The following is an 11,496-nucleotide window of genomic DNA, read 5'->3' as shown; positions in this document are numbered from 1 at the left end:
CTGCTGCATCCGAACACAAATGCTCACTATCAACCTGCCAACAAACGGATTGTCCTTACAGTCACCAGAGTGTCACCCAGGTCTATTTTTATTTCACTCAGCTTCTACTTAGGGTTGACTAAACACGAGGTCACAGCTCAGCTGCATGCACACCGAGTTACTTGAAGGCAGCTGAGCATCGCTGCTGGATGCACAGGAGTCTGCACTGTCTCCCCGCCGCAGCTCTGGTCAGAGACCTCATTCCTCTGATTTCTAAATACAAAATAAAGGAAGATAATGTAGAGGTTACCGGAGCAATGGAGTCAGTTAAAGGGCTGCTTCAGGCCTGTGGCTATTGCAAATGTTCTGGCATGTTACTGTATCTCCCAGGTCTGCTAAAGGACCTGGATCCTTAGAGGTTGGTATCTGGGCTGTCCCTTGGGAGGCACCAAAGGCTCTTTCAAAACCTCCAGGTTTTGAGAAAGTGCCAGTTTCTGGTCTTGCTTTATGAGGACATTCCAGTGCGAGAGTGGGAGGAATACCGCTGCAGGGGGCAGAGCCCTTCATGGCTGCATAGAGGATCTAGTGGATCCTCTAGAGATCATGGAGAATCTGCTCCATGCAGTGGGGGCGTGAGGGGGTGTGGATCTGCTCCATGCAGTGTGAGTGGGGTGGTCCATCTCCGCAGCCCTCACCTGTCCTCCGATGTCACGACTTTTGGCTCGCAGCTTGTTCACCTGACATTCGGCAATATCAGCTCGTTCTTCAGCCTCTTCCAGCTCGTGCTGGGTCTTGCGGCATCGGGAGAGGTTAGCGTTTGCCTGTTCTTCCTGAAAGGTGTGCAGTGCCTCCATTAACTGAACACCCCATGGCTGAGCCACAGTAACATCACCTGCTCATCAGCCTCGTGGTCACATCCCCACCTGGCCACATCCTTTCATGGCAACACCCCTGCGTGGCTACATCCCTGCCCAGCCGCATCCCCATGTGACCAGCACTCCCTGCTTTTCTGTCAACACCACTGGCACTCAGCTGGGGACAGAACAATTAGTCCTGCTCAGTTCTGGCTGGGAGAATTGCCAAGTGTAGCTCCAGAGGCGCACCAGCTCCAGGACAGTGACAGCCGTGCCTGCTCTGTTGGGAGCGTAGGGCTGTCCGAGGTAAAGAACATTCAAAGGCAGCGGCCACAGCTGTCCCCTTGAACTGAGGATTCACTGATTTCAGTGAACTTGGAAGCCCAGCGCTTTCAGAAATCTCTGCCCACACAGGCTGAGGGTCCTGCACTCACCGCTTCCTCAGCCTGCTTCTTGTACGCTTTCACTTTTAACTGCAGCTTGTCCACAAGATCTTGGAGCCGGATGATATTCTTCTTATCCTCTTCCGACTGTGGAAAGAGAAAATCAAGTCAGCCCTGGAAGGTGGTCTGGGGTGATGGACTAAGAGGGCAAAGGGTTGGAAATACCTGGTAAGTGAGCTCCTTCAGCCTCCGCTCGTACTTGCGAGCACCCTTCAGCGACTCTATTTTCTTTCAATTACATAAACATTCCTGTGAGAAAGTCGGTAAGAACTTATGACAGATTTAGAGCTGTCTGGTGATAATTTATGAATACTTTATGTTGGCCTGATTACCTAAATGTTTGTTACACGGCTTCACTTGTTTAACATAGAAAGAATCTGTTGGGGAAAAAAAAAAACAAACTCCTCGTTTCTGCTCAGCAATGAGCTCATTTTCTAACTCATTAATCTGAAAAACAGCATCATGGTGAAGCCTGCAAGCTGCCCAGAAAGACCCTGAGGACTGCGGCTGCAGAGGAAGTGGCAGCGCGGGGCAGCTTCCTGCAGCTGCTTCCTGGGGCCAGAGCAGCTCAGACCTGCTCACCACGCTGCGCTGGCAGTGGCAGCCTGCGCGAACCCGTAGCTGTTTACAGAAGGAACGTAGCTGTGCAGACCTGGGACAGTTATAATCAAAATTATGCTTAAATCTGTCAAAGAGGAAATTGAAACAGGGAAGGGATCTATGTTCGCCAGGTAAATGGGGAATATCTGTTTAATCTGTAATTTTGGGTCCAGCTCATCCTCACGAATAAGCCTCAACAAGTTCCTGTAGCTCTGTGCCTCTTCTGCAGTGTGTGTAAATAAAACCTGCACATCCACGTGCTGATTTCTGTGGGGCGTTTCCTTTCAGAGATAGGGAGCCCCTAACTCCCAGTCGGGGGAGTTGTGCCATGTTCTGGAACAGGAGCAGTGGCAGAGCGCCGTCAGCGGGTCAGGCTCGTGGTCCGTCTAGCCCAAAGCTCTGCCTCTGGCAGGCGCAGATGCTGCTGAGGGGCAGCACGGAAACCTGGCTGCCATCTCCTGCCCTCACTCTGGTCCAGCGTCCACTGTCATTGGATTCGAGGTGGATTCGAGGTGTATTCAGGTGGCATATCTGTGCCTGTTCCTTTATGTATGTCAGTGAAAGTCCTGATTTCTAACCTGTTCTTGACCCTTTTCCCAGCTGCCTCCTGAGCCTCCCATGGTGGCAGATTCCAGAATTTCATGCCTCGCTTTGTAAATTCCTTCCTTTTATTTCTTTTTAACTGATCTCCAGGTGAACGTGTCCTGATCTCCATCTCGTGTCTTTACTCCTCCTCCTATTTAGCCATTCAGAACACACCTTGGTCACTGCTCTCACGGTTCTGTAAACTCGGATTGCACCCCTTCAGCCATCTCCTCTCCAATGGAAGAGTCCTCGCCTTGTTTGTCCCTCCTCACAAGGCTCCACCCACTCAGCTGCCATTCCCTGGATGCTCCTCTAACTGTCAGGACCTTCTTGAGTTGTAGGGACCAGAACTGCACCTGGTACGTGTAATATAGTGCAAGTGAAGCTCTGGCTTGTTCTCGGTGCCTTTCCTAGTGAGGCCCCAAATTTTTTCTCTTTTGGGTTTTTGCTTCTACTGCGCATTGAACAAGCAGTTTCTGAGACCTGTGATGGACAAGACTGAGATCTCCTGACTGAGCTGTAATTGCTAGGTCCAAGTTTATCCCCAAATATGTCTTAAATTATTTTCCCTAGGTAAGTTACTGTGTATGTCTGCCCTGATGTTCATCTGCCACCATCTTTGCCCACTCAGTTTTTATGTGGTCAAGTTCCTCATCCACAGTGCAATGTTTGACTACTCAGTGTAGCTCTCATTGAACCTGCTGGAAGTACCTGGGGCTGTCCCAAGAAGTTCTTGCAACCAAGGGCCGACTCAGGAACGTGACTTTTGCCTACCCTGGCCTCCAGTTTCTGGAGTTGCTTCTTTCCACCCTTCAGTGCCAGCTGCTCAGCTTCATCCAGACGGAGCTGCAGGTCCTTCACCGTCTGTTCCAGGTTCCTCTTCATCCTCTCCAGGTGGGCGCTGGTGTCTTGCTCCTTCTTCAGCTCTTCTGCCATCATGGCTGCCTGTTGTAGTGCACAGTTATGTTACAAATATGCCTCCCTGCCCCTGGCAGTTCTGAACCCAGCCCGGGTTCACGTTGGTGTGTGGCTCTCCACATCCTCAGCCAGTGCCATGGCTGTGCTGAGGGTCTGTCACACAGAGAGGACTGTTGTTCCTCAGCAGCTGTACTTCTAAAACTAGAGACAGCAGGCACCTCCCTGCCTTGGGGAATGGGCAGGGCTCGTGACAACAAACTACTTAAGGCATGCAAATGACTCAGTACCAAAGTACCATTTTTTAGAAGTCAGTGAAAATTAGGGGCACCTTGAAGCATCACCAGCGAGTGCTCTGCGTCTCTGGGCTCCCCAGTGGTTTTGGCTGTTTAGATCATTTGGTGCCTAAATTTGCCGAAGAATCGGACTGCTAAGCAGTTTTTGCCAGTGAAATGACCCCGAGTTTCTTAACTATGATGAAAAGCTTGTGTCTGCTGAGATCTCCAGAACCCAGGATGAGGAGCTGCCACCAGTGTGACGGTGAAGAGAGCGCAGAGGGGAACCTGCCTCAGTGCCGCTGGCGGGCAACAAGAACTAGGCAGAGCAGCTCAGGTGTGCTGTGACTGGGTGCAACAGCGTGACCACTGTCCGTTCCATTTTCACATCCCTTTCCCTAACAGTGCAAGGTTGGTTTCTTCCGATGCTGTGGAGCCGTAGCCTTGTTTAAATGAGGTGTTTCTCTTCTCTCTTTTTATTTTTCACCCGTGTAGCATTTGAACAGAAGCATGCATGATTATAGTCTTAATTTCTGTCTTTCTGAGCTCTGTCCGAACAGCTCAGAATACTCGTTTCCTATTACAATTTCGCCACCGTCTGTTCTGTCCTGTCTATTACATTCATTCTGGAAGCAGAAGAAAATGCGGGTATGTGGCAGGGGAGACAGGGTGCCTCCGCAGCACCAGCGGAACATGAGTAGAGGACTGGTAGCAGTCTGAAGGGGTCTTCTGTGACCGGCAGTAGGGCAGAGGCTCTGTGAGGCCCATGTGGGAGGGATTGTGTGTGCCCGGTATTTTCTGTTCTGGTGTTGAGAAACTGGCTCTCCTCCTCCTGACTGCTGCCTTTCTAAAGTGTGCCAGTGTAAACAGAAGAGAGACAAGCAAGAGGACTCACGTCTGTGATGGCTTTCTTTGCTTTCTCCTCTGCATTTCTGGCTTCCTGAATGCTGTCCTCAACTTCATTCTGTAAATGAGTAATGTCCACTTCCAGCCTCTTCTTGGTGTTGAGGAGGCTTGTGTTCTGTTGGGACAGCCCAAGGACAGGTCATTCTCACCCTATTTCGTGCCGCTCCCCCATGCCTATTGTACAGGAGATACCAAATACCTGTGAGTGGAGAAGCTGCACCCGCTCACTGGCATCCATCAGCTCCTGCTCAGAAACTTTCCGGGCTCTCTCTGTCTGCTCCATAGCAGCTCGCATCTCCTCCATTTCTGTTGTCATCAGATTGTTCCTACGCTCTACCATGGCAAGCTGCTCCTTCAGGTCATCATTCTCTCTCAAAGCATCATCCAAATAGAGCTGGGAATCCTTTGAAGGTGAAAGCACCATGAGACTCTGAGGCAAGCAGAGTGAGTAGCAGACTGTAGGACAGGGTGTCCTTGTGTTCCCTACCTTGAGTTGCCCCTGCACAGCTTTGAGGTGCTTCTGTGTCTCTGCCGCCTGACAGTTGGCATGGCTCAGCTGTATTTCCATGTCATTCAGATCTCCCTCCATCTTCTTTTTCAGCCTCAAAGCATCATTTCTGCTTCTGATCTCCGCATCCAGCATGGTCTGCATAGACTCTAATGCTCTCTGGTGATTCCTCTTCAGCTGTTGAATTTCCTCATCTTTCTCTGCACTCCTTCTATCAACATCTGACTTCACCTGGTTCAGCTCCAGCTGAACGCGTAGGATTTTTCCCTCTTCGTGTTCTAAAGAGCCCTGTCACGGTTGAAATATAATCATTTGTCTCTTTAGAGTCCATTACTGGAAAATTTTGACTGTTTGCAGCCAGTACTGAGGATCTATTTGCCTCACTGTGGCCCTAGCACTGAAAGAGCTGACTGCTAGTCCTGTGCATGGGAGTCATCACACCTCAGTAGGGTATTAACCAGTAATTTAGGAATAAGACTCCTGAGGATGGTGCCTCCAACACCAGAAAGTCTGGTGTGGGGGGTATGTTGACACTGCAGAGATATCAGAACACGTGAAGGCATAAAGCAGGAGAGCCACGGCTCATGCTCAGGGGCAGGTTGCCTTCTCCTGCATTTCCATGCTGAATTCTGCTGAGGGGTGCTGCCCTCAGTCCCACCCAGTGACCGTGTGGGTGTAGAGCCTTCTGTAGAGCCTTTTCCCTCTGACGGTTGTATCACCTCATGTCAGATGTCTAGAGTTAAAAGCCTGAGGCTGGGCCTTTACAACCAGAGGACAGAAACAGGCATGTCCCAAGAATGAAACAGTTGATATAGTCTTGGCATCCCTTTCAAGAACAGACCCTCCAGAGAAGCCTATTTCTCATTTCTGATTCTAGAATGAGCCTACGGTGACTAATTCAGGATTAGACTGATGACATTTAGATGTGTAAATTAGAGCAGATAAATTTGTGTGGCCACTATAACTCTTGCTCCTATTCCTGGCCTGTCAAGTAAGATCTAAAGATTAAAGAAGTGTCAGTTGTTTTTTACTTCTTTTTTCTGCTTAAGATCAGTTACGGGGAAAATAAGGTGAGGCTTCTCTTGGTGATGGATCGCAAAAAGACAAAAGGCAACAGTCAAAAGTTGATACAAGGGAAATCCTGGCTGCATGTAAGGATAAAAATGTTTTCCTACGAGAATGAAGCTGCACTGGAAAATGTTGTCCAGCAATACTATGTAATTTCCATCCCTGGAAATTACAAAGACCAATTAGACTTGAGCAACCTAATGTGACTTTGAATTTAGGCCAGCTTTGAGCAGAAGGTTGGGCTAAAGACCTCCAGGGATCCTTTCCAACCTTAAGTTAATTCCACGTCTCTGAGTTTGAGCCATGCCCCAGGTATTCTCTGGGAAGCTCCATCAAATGCTCTCAAACACAATTTGTGGAGAATCAGGTATGGCCATACAGCAGTAATGAAAGCTTCCCCAAGAGATGGTCAGGGCAGAGGGAACAAAAGGCAGACCCCAGGCAGAAGGGAACTGAAGGAGCTGCCATCTGGCATGGACTGGGGAAAAAGTACAATTTTAAGTTCTGAAGAGCTGAGGGATAGCCGAAGACAGTAAGGAAGGCCGAGAAACCACGGAACTGTGGGACCTGGTCTGCAGCCTGTGTCAGCAAAGCCTGTCATTGTACCAGTGGCACCTCCAAGATTCAGCTGATTCCCAACAACCTCTCCATGTTCATCAAAACCCATGTCCTGTGAACTGACTCCTCTTTGAATGTCTGACTGACACCCATTCAGTGAAAGTGGGGGAACTGAAGAAATACAATCTTAAATCTCTTCAACATTCAGCTTTCTTTGAAGAGGAGGTGACATGGGGAAGACAGGAGGTGTGGATTAGCCCTGCTCTGAAAAAGTCCTTCATTAATTTGACTAGAAAACAAAAATTGTCAGAGTTTAGAAGTACAAGTGACCTTGCATCAGCCTTTCACTGGAGCAAATGGAGTCAGGAGATGCAAAATGAGCTCAGTTTTAGTCGGGGACTGATGTTTTTGTGCATGGTAACACCACAAGGAACGGCACATTGGCAGGGGAGAGGAGCAGACTGCTCTCATGCTGCACCTTTGTGACAGTATCGGGATGAATGGACATGTATAATCTCCAGATTTTCTCCACTCATGATCTCTGTACGAACAACCCTCCTCAGCAAGGACACTTGCCTCTGCTTCTTCTAATGCTGCTTGAAGGTCACACTTTTCTTGCTCAATTTGCTTCTTTGCTTTCTCCAGTCCATGCTTAGCTTTCCCAGACTCAGCAATCTGTTCAGTCAGATCAGAGATTTCCTCTGCAACACAGAAAACACACGCTCGTTTTCTACTCACCATAGATAATAGCACCTGCAGCTGCAGTTTTGCCAATGGGAGTGATGGAAGAGATCATGGGATGTGGCAGTGAGGAGAAGTGAGAGGTCTTGTCTCATGTGTGATCTTTGTTTCGGAGTCCCTGCTATTTCCAGTTCAGTGTGCACTTGAAATTGAGAGGTACCAGCTGGAGTGAGCTCAGAGAAGAAGATCAGCTTCCTCTGGATAGTGAAACTGCCTCTCCAGAGACAGTTCTGCTTGATTGCTCTCTTTATCCTCAGATAATCCCCAGGGATCACAAAAAGAACGGAGCCATCTCTCCTCTGTAGAGCTAGTTTGTTTATTAAAGGTCAATCCCTTGTGCCACAGCTAGGCCTCCGATAACCAGGAGATAGACATCAGCTCTCCAGATTTTTTCTAATGACAGTGGCTGAGGTAATCTTAAAAAAACCTGGCACCTGGTTTCGTCATGATTTCTATCCATTCAGTTAATTTGGTCCCTATCCATGATGGTGTGAAGAAGGGGGAATAGCATGAGGAAGTACGATGTTGTAATGAGCTGTAGGCATGTGCTTACAGGTGATTTTGTGATCAGCTGAACAGGAAGGAAAGTCACCTGACCTGAGCTTTGTGGGAAAACCAAAAAGAATGAAGCCCTGGTAAGAGGCAGAGCTCTGGTAGCCCAGAAATATGCAAGAGTGATAGAGATCTGAACTTACGCTGGAGGTTCTTATTCTCCCGTCTGACAGTCTCAGCCTGGTCAAGCATTTCTTCGTAGGCATTCTTCATCCGGAAGATCTCAGTGCTAAGAGAGCGAGACTCCTTCTGGGCAGCTTCCAGCTCAGCCTGGCTCTCCTGGTACTTCTGCTTCCATTCAGCCAGGACCTGGAGTGACAGGAGCATAAGAATGACCCACTCTGTGATGCTCCTGTCTCTGCACGTTTACAGGACAAGAACTCGAGAGGCATGACCTGCCTTACAATCTTTTGCTGTGGGCTGATCTCTGCCTGTGGCAATCAATTCACTGCGATACACACACTGGCGGCTTTGGAGGAAGCTGCTTAGATTTTCCTCTTCAGCCAGCACTAGTGCATACCCCAAGCCCTCAGGCAGGACTTTGGTTTGGCACCAGCCTGGACACGAAGCGGTTAGTTGGAATGAGGCTTTGTGAGCCTTTTGACTGTTGTAGGAGCCAGAGGTCTTGCTCTCAGCCCACCAAGAAAAATCACGTTCTACCAATCGTCTCTTGAGTTTGATAGCACAGCCCTGCACCTAATTCACCCTTTCACTTAATTCACTCTCACAAGACTGGGCCAAGGCACAGGGCTGTGCAACATCACTTGGTCAAAGGGGTGTTCTTGGTTCTTTTGTTGTTAAAGGCAGTGAAGGTTGGTCATCTGGGGTCACTCGTGCTGTGACATCATTACTATACATCCCATTACTTGCTCCTTACCACAGCCCTGCTTTGGATAAAACATAATTTATCTTATTGTGAGTGCAGAGCTTTCAAAATTTCAGAATTTGGCCTAGGCTATCAAATGCTTAATGATGTTCAGATATGGCAGACTCTTTAAATGAACCTTGTCAAAATTCTTCTGCTTTTTATCAAATGCTGCACAGGCTGCGTTGGACCTCTCCACGTCAATCATGAGGTCATCCACTTCCCCCTGCAGCCTCTGCTTTGTCTTCTCCAGTGAAGCACACTTCGAGTTGACAGCCTCAATCTGCTCCTCCGACTCCTGCAGGCGCTGAGCAAGCTTCTTTCTGCAGGATGAGACAGTCAGCGCTGAGAGAAGGAAAATGCTGATGTTTTCAGGAAATGGGCAGGAAGGGAGTTCGACATGAGAGAGATGGGCAGGGAGAGCAACAGGGATAGCCATAATGGTGTGGGCAGAGAGCATCGATAGGAGCCTGGGATGACACAGCACGCTGGAGTGGTGCATAGGCTGGGAGAAGGTACACTCAAGGGGCAGACTACCAATTTGGAGAGGAGCCAGGAACACACTTTCAATATCAGCAGTGTAAGGAATCTGATTTTTTTAACTACTATTCCCTAGTTAACTAACTAATTCCATAGTTAATGCACTAGAAGTCTCCTTTCTGCAGACACTGCCAGGCCTCTACTCCTCCCCTTTTAAACCTCTGCTCACTCTCCTTTTCACTTCTAACACATTAAAAAACACAGAAATATCCTTCTACTGGTCCCAGACCAGCCCTTCACGTACTTGGCCTCCTCCAGCTCCTCCGTGCGCTGAATAGCGTCCGTCTCGTATTTGGTTCTCCACTGGGCCACTTCGCTGTTGGCCTTGGACAGGGCGCGCTGCAGCTCCCCCTTGGCTTCCTGCTCCTCCTCGTACTGTTCCCGGAGCAGGTCACAGTCGTGGCGAGCAGACTGCAAGGCGTGGGCCAGGGCGTTCTTGGCCTTGGTAGTTAAAATTGCACAAATTGTCAAAACATGAACAATTTGTGGCTGGATTTTTTACCTGTAGTTTGACAAAACCTCCGCATCTCACTGCCCACGTGCAACTGGTCCAAGAATAACAGGAGGAGCCAAATGAATAACATGAGGGACTCTCTGTTTCAGAGCTGATGTTGTTCAACAAGATCAGGCTCTTGTCCGTCCCGCCTGGGACACTGTGTCTCAGCCACACCTGCATCAGGTGCTGCAGGTGAAGGCACGAGAAATCCGGCTACACACAAGGTGGGGCATCACCTCTCAAAAAGTTTCCCCATAAGCTTTTCATGTAGAATTTGTGTTTACCTGAAAGTGGAAGAAGCTTTAAACTGTTTTGTCCTATCCAGCCCCGAGCATTCCTGTCCTCCTGCTCGCTTCCCTGTTACTGGCTGATGCCCATAAATATTATTCTCTGCCTCAGGGATTTCCCGCAGCAGGAAGACATGCACACAGAGCCATTGTCATTCACTTCTCTCATGTTTTTGAACTTCAGAAAGCATGATGAGAAGGACTTCAACTATCTTCCTTACTTCATTTCTAATATCTTGTCTCTGTGTCATACTCCATGGCAAAGTTCAAAAGTTTCACTGTTCTGATGCCTCCACCTTCCTCTGAGGAGAAACCTCATCTATTGTTTTAGCTCCTTGATTTATTTTACTATTTGTTGGTGCAAATTAAAACAAGTCACCTTATTTTCTTCCTCTAGTTGCCTCTTCAGCTCTTCAGTCTGCTGAGTGAAAGCATGTTTGCCTCGAATCAACTGAGAAATCAGGGACTCCTTCTCCTCCAGTTGCCGAGTAAGTTCACCTAAGGAGAAAATATTTATTTTTCAGGCAGTGATATGAGACATAAAACATAGGAATGAGAAGAGCTATATGGGAAGTGGTGACAAGATCTAACGTGGTAAGATGAAGGGAGAGCAGCAAGTTCATTCCCACCAGCAGGAAAAAGCTATCAAAGAAAAATGTAGTGCAGACATCAAAGGAAAGGGAATGAACTGACCACCAACACACGTTTGTTCTGATTGATAGTGTTTCTTTTGGTTTGGTTTTATGTTTCCTTGGGTGGAGTTTCTGTGACTGTTACCTGGAGGAAATTCTACAGTCTGAGTTTTGCTCAGATCCCCCGGTGATGTGGATCACAAAACACACAGACATTCAGGCAGCATGTTTAAGTACTTGCACAGGACTATTACATTTCATCTAGGGACACACCGTTCTCAGTTTGCAGACGTGTTTTCTGTGTGGTCAGGTCATTAATTAGTCGCACGTGTTCATCATCTTTCATTCTGACTTCACTGAACTGGTCTTCAAGAGCTCGGCACATCTTCTCCAGGTTGGTCTGTTAAGAGATAGAAAGTGTATCCGTCAGCTCATCTGATCGTTCAGAAGAGCAACAATAGTGATGAGAAAAGTGTCTTCCTGAGAAGCAACCTTGGCTTTGGAGACAGTTTCCATGTTACTGGCCAGGTCGTCAATCTCCATCTTCAGCTCACTCTTCTCCTTCTCCAGCTTCTGCTTCACCCGTTGCAGGTTGTCGATCTGCTCCCCCAGCTCAGCGGTGCTGTCCGCGTGCTTCTTCCGCAGAGCGGCAGCCGTGGCTTCGTGCCGCCGGGTGGGCTCCTCTGGGGCAC

At 48.5% G+C, this 11,496-nt stretch overlaps 1 pseudogene; it reads right to left on the bottom strand.

Moving 5' to 3' along the window:
- Positions 1 to 674: 674 nt before the first annotated feature.
- The window catches only part of LOC104499715, a 33,532-nt pseudogene continuing 22,710 nt past the window's right edge, over positions 675 to 11,496 (bottom strand).

This window comes from Buceros rhinoceros, unplaced genomic scaffold (assembly GCF_000710305.1).
Source record: "Buceros rhinoceros silvestris isolate BGI_N320 unplaced genomic scaffold, ASM71030v1 scaffold13349, whole genome shotgun sequence".
NCBI classification, from domain to species: domain Eukaryota; kingdom Metazoa; phylum Chordata; class Aves; order Bucerotiformes; family Bucerotidae; genus Buceros; species Buceros rhinoceros.
The sequence above is the reverse complement of the archived record's forward strand: the minus strand, read 5'-3'. Positions and strand labels throughout refer to the sequence as shown.